The following is a 9,945-nucleotide window of genomic DNA, read 5'->3' on the forward strand; positions in this document are numbered from 1 at the left end:
AAAACACACTACATCTGTCTGCATCTTGGAAAGCCTTCATCCCCCTGCAACTATAACCCACTAGCCCAGATTCAGAAGAGGCCTTCGGGCAGCCATAGACACAATCCCATTAATAAAAGTCGCTCCCTGCTGCTAAATCTTGGGCTGCGTCCAAAGAGCGTGAATGAGAGATAACCCTTACAGCCATGATTTAATTCAGCGGATTATGCCACTGCTGAGATACAGGCAGATGATGAAGACGACCTATACAATCTCAACAGGTCAAGACCAACACCACCAATTTTTTTATCAAGGTTTTTTTCTCAAATAATGGAAAGGAAGTCCACTAATATTCTAATATTTTTAAAGGAATCTTTATGGTTGGGTAAAGAGAAATGAGGACGGATGTTATTAATTCTGGGCTTTGAAATTATTAATTTGAACGGTTCTTTCCCTGGTGGAATGATCATACAAGAAAACAGCTTCTAATTCATATGGTTATAATTATACATATGGGCTCTAATTAATATACATACACCTATTTGTATTAATGTCCCTTAGCAAGTTTCATCCTAAACCCCATCCTGATGTATAGCCTTGAGCAAGCTTCTGGCAAGAAATCTAAGCGCTTTTTTGGCAGACAATTTTGAGATCACTTAAAATGGCTTATTTCCTTGCTCAAGCCTAGCTGTCATGCACTGTTTCTGAATTCATAATAGGGCTAAGGTCAGGGATTTCCAAAAGCTTAATGGTGGCCTGCTTTATCTATTTTTGTTTTGAGGGTTTGTCATTGTCCTGTTAGAATACCCACTTGTGTCAGCCTCAGACAAAATTAAATGGTTTAGAAAATATTTAACAATCCAGGAACCACTGAGACTCAAGCATGTCACGAACTGCTTGTTCCCTTATATCAATGTCCACAGTAAAACAAGTTTTATATTGCCATGAACTGAGGGGTTAAGGGCTAAAAAAAATATCACTACTGCAAAATCAACACAAATTAAATTTGCGGTAAACATGGAGGACTGAATGTCTTATGGAGAAAAATAAAGATCAGATGATAAAAAGATTGAATTTAAATAACAGTAGGCCTCAAAAGCATCAGGCTGTGGGTCCGTTTTACTGCTTATATAATGGAGAGGATAGTCTCCAAAGTCTTCAACTTAAAACAAAACTGGGTATTCTAACAGGACAATAATCTCAAACATCTCATAATTAATTTGCAATAGATATGCAAGGTAGCATAAAGCTTTGTATTTCAACTAAATGCAAGATTTATTGGCCTACATAAGACAGAAAGCCACGCCAGAAAATCAATCGATTTAAGTGAACTATATGAATTCTGCCAAAACAGTCAAATATCCAGGCAGAATTATGCCACACACTTATGAATGGCAATACAAGTGTTTAGTTTCTCCCAAAACTGTTTAAGGACATTTAACCAAATATTAGGAGGCCCATCTATAAATTTGTGTGTATAATGAAACTTGTGCACCTTTTAGTTTAATAAAAAAAACACTAGCAGTTTGTTTTTATATGATCATATATGATATTTGACCCTAAAAAAAGACCTAAATTAATAGCATTCAACCTCATGAGTGTATGAGTGTATGTAAACTTCTGATCAGGGTTGTAATTCCTGCATCACTTGCTGTAATAAGAGGGAAGCATCAAATGCATCCACATAGTTTTTGCTGCCATTAATCTGAAATTTAAATTGATTCAGCAAGCCTTTGGGTCAAACAGCCTTTTGACTCCATATATGTATGTCAACTTATTTGAATACGTTCTCCAAACCCTGCCCGGTGCGGTGCAGCAGATGGTTGTAATTTACACATCATTTAATTTTGGCACATTAAAGTCTGACCTCATGCATTTAAAAAGGAGCCATTATGTACAGCTAGGAAACTTTTCTCACATAATCGAACTGTGGCAACCATCTGGTGAAAGAAATGTCTGTAGTTAGCAACGCTTGCGCGAGCGATGGGAACGTGTAATTGCAAAAACGTACATTGTTTCAAAGAGACTCCCCACATGACCTGTTTGTACTCAATTATTAATATTACTCCAACTCCTAAAACCGTCTATTATTCATCCAACCAATACCTGCTGGTGCTGGGTCACTTCTGATCCTATGCAAGAGGATCTAAATTATAACCCAATCCATACTTCCCACAGATTAGAGCTCCATTTTTAGAGAAGCTAAGTTGCTGAACAAGGGAATAAAAGCACAAGTGGGGCTTTATCATATGACGGCTGATAATGGTCGGACTGAACCTGGGATTTCAATACATGCCACAGTAATATTGAGAGACATGCTTCTGACCTAGATTTCAAAGCCAGATCAAGCTATGAGGAAAAAAAAAAAACATGAATAAAAACACCACTAAATGTACATGCATTATTAACAGCGTCTAGCATGTGGCCACATGTGTTGTTTGTCCTTTAACAAGGATAAAATCAAAACAACAAGGTCAACAGCCGTGCAAGCACTCGCATGCAAAACACACCACTAAACGCAAATTAACTAAAAATATAAGTTAGTGCAGCAGCTCATGTTTGTTAGGATGCATGTGCTCAATAAAAATCAAGCAGCTTAAAGGTGAAAAGTAAACCGTATTTTCTTGTTTGATCAACAAATCAAGCCTGCAGTCTGGGCTAAGGCAGCTTAAGGAAGCACAGGTGAGACATAATGAGGGACAGTTTCCGTGACGCTACCTTATGTTGTTTGAGAATCTGGTGCAGTCCGCAGGGAAACCAGTAATATTAAAATCTATTAATCAGAGGGCATTATTCTGGAAATTTACTGGAGATCAGCATGGCCTCATCACACAGCAGAAGAGTCACAACATCCCTGCAGCTGCCAGTGGTGGAGATTAAAGCCCTGTTTAACAGAGCAGCAACAGCACATGTGGTTATGCCAAAGGGCACGGCAGGGCAGAGGTTTTATGAAACAGAGGCGAGGCTGGGACACCAAATGACAGGCACTCCCACGTTCAGGTGCACTCAGACGCAACTGGAAGAACTTTTTTAGAATTTGCTTTCAACACTGCATTATGTGTCTGCCTTCTAAAATTGTCCTGAAGGTAAAATAAAATGTATGTTATTTGGCAAGCGTAAGATGATAACTCATGCAGAAACGTGTGTGACATTTTATGAAAAAAAGTATTTTTCCCCTTAGATTATTTTTTTATAGTCATGTATCAGATTAATCACATTTTAATATTCACATGACACTTATTTTATATTTGCTCAAGTTTTCTAATGATTTCATTTAATATTGAAAAAAGCCATCCAAACTAACCTAGCCCAATGTGAAAATATAAATGCTCCCCTCGTCAATTCATGAAACAGCTGTAACGAACGACAACCACATCCAGCCCCCATTACTACCAGACCAGTAGAATAGTAGTAAACCACTTAAAAAAGAACTGGTCTGACAACATGAAGTAGGTCTGAAAATTCCAAAAGCAGCGAACATGCTCCAATCTAAAAAAAGATTCAAGAACAGATGACACAAAAATCACAAAATTCTATCAGACTGAAAATAGTTAAAGAACCAATTTCGGGCATCAGAAATCCAGTGGGCCACAGTGACAGCAATTATTTACGAATTGTAAAAAAAAACAATTGTGAACCTTCCCAGGAGTGACGACACATGCAGGTGGTCACAAAAGAACCAAGGACATAATCTAAAGTGATGCAGCTAAGGTCAATGTTAATGACTCAACTGTATGACAGACTGGACAAAAATGGAATCCGTGGGAAATTTCTAAGGCCAAAACCACATTGACCAAAAGAACACAAGAGACCATCTTACATTTACCAAAAAAAAAAAAAAAAAAACACCTTGATAATCCAAGACTTTTGAGACATCCTGTAATTTATGTAACCATGAATTCTGCTCTCCCGTAAAAAAATCTTTGATGAAGATGAATGCCCGACCATCAGTTTGTGACCGTACACTTTGATTACGTAGAAAGACCAATCAAAAAATCAGTTTAAGGAAGGATTTTTAGCAGCTTAGTCCAAGTCTGACATTGCTATTTATCGCCAAGGCTTGATGGCCGTTGTTGCCTTTTATGGTAGCCATCTTGTTCATATAGGACCAGATTACCTTGGGTAACTTTATTCCATTAATAAATCAAATATCATTTGAAAGTTTCATTTGGCATTTACTAAGGTTCTTTTGTCAGATATTATTCATTGTGCTTTTTGTACAAAGACAATAAAGGGATTCTGAAAAATAGTTTAATAATCCAAGACATCCAATAAAAAATAAAAAAAGTGATATATATATATATATATATATATATATATATATATATTAAAATAAAACATTTTGCTTCCCAAATTTCTTGAACTGTCGTTCTGAGTCTAAACTATTGCAAATATAAGACATCACATTTGTCAGTATGTTTACATACCGCAAAACCATCCAGGCAGGTTAAACATAAGTCTGTAACCCAAACAAGCTGTTCTTCATTTGCAAAACAGTTCACCATGTTCCGACTAGCAGAGTTGCAAAACAATAGATCATAGATGCCAATCAAGATAAACTAAATGAACCCGCCAGGCATTCACAAATGGTAAGGAGCAATCACATGTGAAAGCTGAATGTAAAACACCCTTCTGCCTTAAAGATGACGTCCTGGTTTAAGATGATACTATAGTTTGGCCCCAAGTCTGCCTCTCAGAACAGAACCGACCACTCCAACAAGATCCACCCCATCTGAAGTACCCTAAACTGATTTCTCGATTCCAGTTTAACACTCCGGTTATCAGGGCGAGAAGTAGTATGTTAGCAGGCTGTTATCAAAGAACTTTACCAAAACAAATCACACAGTCCTTGTTCAGCAGACCAGTTAAGAGTCAGTCTATGAATGATTTTAACAATGCTTTGAAGTTCACACTTTTACATGTAGAGACACATAAAAATGCTGATGTAACTTAAGTATTCTTCTGTTTGTAATGTATATTTTTAAGTTGATCAGAGTTTCTCGGAACTTCTTATTAGTAATCCACAACTTCCCGTTTCTCCGCGGCAAACATATGACATGACACAGAGGAACATTTTGTTTATTCACTATCCATTAGGCTGGACACAGATCTATATTTGGACTATTTTTGTTACATAAGAAAAAAATCTCAAATCTCATTGCAGCAAAGAGTTACATCTTGGTAATACAAAGTCTCCATAACAACCATTTGATGCTAGAGTAATGACAGAAACTAGTCAATCCTGCAGCATTGCCGTCTTGCAAAAAGATTGTCTGACATCTTGCAGCTGGTGTGGTCTGCAAGGATCCTAATTAGCTTTTCTCAGCAGGACTTCACTGTACTGGAGCCCTCTGTAACAGTGGGTGCCTGACTTTGTTGAAGTAGATTGCAGTCCTATCATCACAAATGTAAACACAGGTTTCCCAAACTCTACTAGTAGTTTAACTGGAAGTGTGTGCTTTAGTCAGATGAGAACAACATTGAGCTTTTCAGCTAAAGACACATTAAAGGTGGATCTGTGGAAGACAGGAGGAATATCGGGAAAAGTACCTCATGTCCATTACTAAAAACGGTGGAGGATCAATTTCTCGTCCAAAGGCTCTGAGAAGCTTGTTAGAGTGCATTGCATCATAAACTCCAAAATACCAACATATTTTGAATAAAAAGTCTGATGACCTCTGCCAGAAAACTGAAAATATGTTTTCCCTGGGTCTTTCAAAAGGACAATCTAAAATGTAAGGGAAATATTTGGCAAAAATCAACAGAAATACTCCAGACTCAAAAAGCAACCTCATTTTGTGGCCAACACAGTCCCCAGACCTTTTACTACTTGAAAACCTATGGCATGAGCTGAAGAAAACACGGTATACAAGTCTGTGAGATTGAAAGGCCACTTTCCATTACCCTAATCTTTTGCACCCTCCACATATACTCTATTGGATTCAAGTCGAGACTCTAACTGGGCCACTCCAAAAACATTAATATTACTTCAAGAAACATGTTGGTGAGATTAAAAGATTCATTTAAACCTAAACCTTCCAGTGGTGTGAATAATTTTGGGCTTAACTATAATTGTGAAACTAGATACTTTATTAACCTCATTTTCCAAATCTGTGCCCCCCTATAAGTTTAATCAAACCAAGGGTTTGATTTGTTCCTTTTGAGACTATGCTGCACAAAAAAGGGACAATTTACTTTGTTGTTTTTTTTTTTTTAAATAATCTTTACCAAGGTTGCAGACAAATTTGTTTGAATCTATATCATGGCCGTCAAAGCAGCAGAAACCTCTGCATTTTGACCATTGGATGCAACATCTGGGCAGATTAGAAAAACACAAGTCAAGCCTTCAGAGTTCACAACATGCTTATGGCAACACGTTATTTAATAAGATATACCTAAAGTTAATATTTTCGTCGGTCCAGGCATATTTACAGGCACGAGTGACTTACAAGGAGGTACAATTTGCATCCCAGTGGATAAATCTATTTGGCTGTTATTACGAAGTAAAACTGCAGAAAACAATGTTGTCAAATCTCTTACTTCCTAACCAAAGCCACAAAATGAATGCAAAAAAAGAACAAGGGTGGGTTTGTGCAGTCAAGTGCCCTCTGCATAAGAGGCACACTTAGTCTGGCTAACCCTTATAGAAGTGAATTGAAAAAACAGCTGTGTTGGACCTGACGAAGCAGAGAGAGAGAGGAAAAAATGAGTGTACAGTATTCGGACTGCGGCTCCCAGGGGATGAAAAGGAGGTGAAATATAAGCAGTTAAGCTGAATTGGTGGAAGGCATCCAGAGTTGCGCTGCACAGTGAACAGCCCTCCAAGACTGTTAACTCAGAAAACATGTGCATCCTTTTTTAAATTTAAAAATCAGAAGAGAAAAATAAGTTAGATGCTGATGTGTCATAGAAAGGAAAGGTTGCTGACCTAGGATCACTGAGAGGACTACTGATTCCTTTTGGCTTCAGAGTGGCTTTCCTTCTGTTGACTCAGGCCTAACAAGCCACACGGCCCACTACACAGGCTGACAAGTGCAAACACTATTTATCACCAAGGCATTGGTGGAGGGACTTTGATCCTCTATACAACCTGCTCCAGACCACAGCATGTCACCCCCCAGTGTTCCTGATGAGGTTTTTGGCACAGTGGAAAATACCGTGGCAGCTCTCTGCACGCAGCCTGAAAAGCTCCCACAGCGTGGAACTACTAGCTACCACTCCCACAAGCTGCCTCTCTTCCAGCTGAGCTAAATGATTGTTACCTCCCCCCTCTCCTCTCAACAGCTCTGATAGCTCACTACCTTTATCAGTCACACAACATCAATGTTTGTTTGATCAGCGCGTGTAATAAAGTTCCCATCTGGTTTCCCCACGGCAAAGCCTGCAAGAAGAGGCGGGATATAGCTGTGGAAAACCACAAAGGGGAAGAAAAAGAAAGTAATTTTCTTAAAGGTCTTCATTAATCCTTTGTGATTTCAAAGCCACCAGAACAAGAGACACCCCATGCTTGGAAAAAACAACACTGAATGTAAAGATGCTTTCCTAACCACGGTGTAATGGGGATAATTAAAATTTAAAGTATGCAAATATTTTTTTGCCATTATGTTCCCACCACAGCTGCCATAGTTGTTCCTCTCATAGGGCATCAGTGTTTCACTATGACTAACAACTCTGGATCCCACAGGTCAACCCATCATGGGCAAAAGTTTGAAGATTTCCCTCAAACAGAAGAAAGGTTTTATTCATGCTGATCAGCAATTTATTCCAAAACACACTTTCAGAAGCTCTTAAAGCTACCAGCCAAACCATTCTGTAAAATTAAACTAACTTTTTTAGATGCAGCTTGTCACTTAGGCAAAAGCATATTGTGGTCACTTTGTCTTTTTAGTAAAACTTTTTAGTCTAATGTTTCCAGTTTGTTTTGTTGTAAAACATGTCTCACACCGGATAAAAAAAAACAAAAAAAACAACCCAAAAGACAAGATCCCACGCACATCTCTACCGACATTACATAATGCAACCAGTTTGAGTTCTTTTGTGGACATCCATTTGTTTTTGGGTTTTTTTGCATCTTTTTAAATCAGATTATTCCTTCGAAACGTGTTTACTTCAGCAAAATATTTGAATACTGCATGGATTTAAAAAGGGGGAAAAAAAGGCAAGATCAAGACACATTGAAGTAGTTTGTGAAAAGGGACTGGGACAAATGGTTAAAGAACTCTAATTAACGATGACCCACTCGACCGGCCACAGGACAGAACCTGCCAGTTTTCTGTTGATGGGCTTTGGGAGGACAGGTGATTTCCTATTCATTAAAAAAAACAATCTAAATTGGGAGGAACAAATTTTGGTTAATAAATGTATCAACCAAGCATGTATAATAATGACATTTTTGGGCTTATTAAAAATAAATGTTGAAGGTTAAGGAAACATGCTTGGATTTATAAATAAGGATAACCTGGCATTTACTTTATTTTCTGATAGATTGTAAGCTATCAAAAGAGTTACAGCTATTTTCTCTCTCTTACAAGTTAAAAATAATAAATCAGCAGATCAGACATCAAACAAAACCAGAAATTGGTATTGGCCAGAAAAAGCTTAATTTGTGTACCTCTTATCAGATTCTATTTCCAAATGTGTCAAAGGTCGATCATCAACCTTATTCTTTAGCTACTAATGCCAGATTATGCGTTCAATTTTTGTGCCTGTTGTGATGTCATCAATGCAAATAGGGAGGATTCCTCTTTCGCCCTGCCTTTTTAAAACTTTTCCAAACAAATGTCCTGAAACTCTGCAGCAGACATCCAGACGTCGCTAGGCTGCTGGGTTTTGTTGTCAGTCTACATTTGTTAGTGAACAAAAAATAAATAACACTGGTTGGTACCTTTAAATCTGTAAACACACGGCTAATCAGCTCATCATTTACAACGCAACCTCCATATTCAGTGTCCGCCTACACATTATAGTGCACATAACGTGAAGAACTGAACTTTTTTTTTTTTTTTTTTTCTGCATGAATCATCAAACCTCCTATATCCAGCAAACTTCTATTCCAGCGCTACTTTGTGCAGTTAAAAAGTGAATTTATGCGACAGCTGGTAAAGTAGACTTAACTCTGTTGCTGTCCTGCAGCGATTGGACTCGCCTCAAATTGCTTTTGCTCACAGATGTTGGCAATTAGCGACAGTGAACATAACTGCTGCACGACTTTTACTCTGGAGCAAAAAAGCAACTCAAACATAACATTCACATTCATTGCTTTAAGTTAAAACGCTGGCTTATAAAGAAGAAGTAAAGAAAGAAAAAGGAGAACCCCCCCCCCCAATCCCCCTCCACTGCAAAAAAAAAAAAAAAAAAAAAAAAAGAGAAGAAATGAATGAGATTGATTGGAGGAAGACAATCCAATCACATTAGAAAGTTAACTTCTGAGGACTTGTGATAATAATTAACCTGTACCAAATAAGTTAAACTGACATTTAAAACATAAAAACTCTCACTCTACCAAGCAGCAGAGTTTATCCAACTCACCTCTATTTGTCTTTGAAGAGTTGCTCGTCCTCGTCCCGAATCCAGTCCGCGGACAAAACTATGATCCCGGGGTGCTTCTCCAACTCTGGAGTGGACTCCCGAAGCCTATCCCGGCTGTTTGGGCTCGAACTTATGTCGGCTATGCTGGATGAGATGAGGCTGAAAGCAGCTTTCTCATCCGGATCTCAGCACTTTGACCGGAGCTCCGGATGGATTTGAAAGCTCACAAACTGCCGGGCGCAGGGAGTGGCTGGAGCGGCGTCTCTGGGTTTGTCCAGAGTCCCTTAATCGCCTCCTGTGCGGGAAGGTTGGGGGGAGAGGTTGGTGTGTGATGCGTTCATGCTCTGTCGGAAAAATGTTTGCTTTTTCTCAACTATGCAGAAGACTAGTCAGATTTAATAAATTAGAATATTATTGAAAACTTCCTTTATTTTAGTA

General features: G+C 38.3%; 1 protein-coding gene across 4 annotated transcripts in view; it reads right to left on the reverse strand.

Moving 5' to 3' along the window:
* myo1b (myosin IB) overlaps window positions 1–9,792 on the reverse strand; it is an 81,404-nt gene extending 71,612 nt beyond the window's left edge. For 2 of the 4 annotated variants that reach the window (XM_047370173.1, XM_047370172.1), the window contains exon 1: window positions 9,508–9,792. The gene's annotated coding sequence lies outside the window, so the exon portion shown is untranslated. The remainder of the gene's footprint in view (window positions 1–9,507) is intronic. The other 2 variants (XM_047370175.1, XM_047370174.1) reach the window with 1 other exon arrangement.
* Between the last annotated feature and the right edge of the window lie 153 nt (window positions 9,793–9,945).

The sequence above is a fragment of the Girardinichthys multiradiatus genome, chromosome 7, assembly GCF_021462225.1.
Source record: "Girardinichthys multiradiatus isolate DD_20200921_A chromosome 7, DD_fGirMul_XY1, whole genome shotgun sequence".
NCBI lineage: Eukaryota > Metazoa > Chordata > Actinopteri > Cyprinodontiformes > Goodeidae > Girardinichthys > Girardinichthys multiradiatus.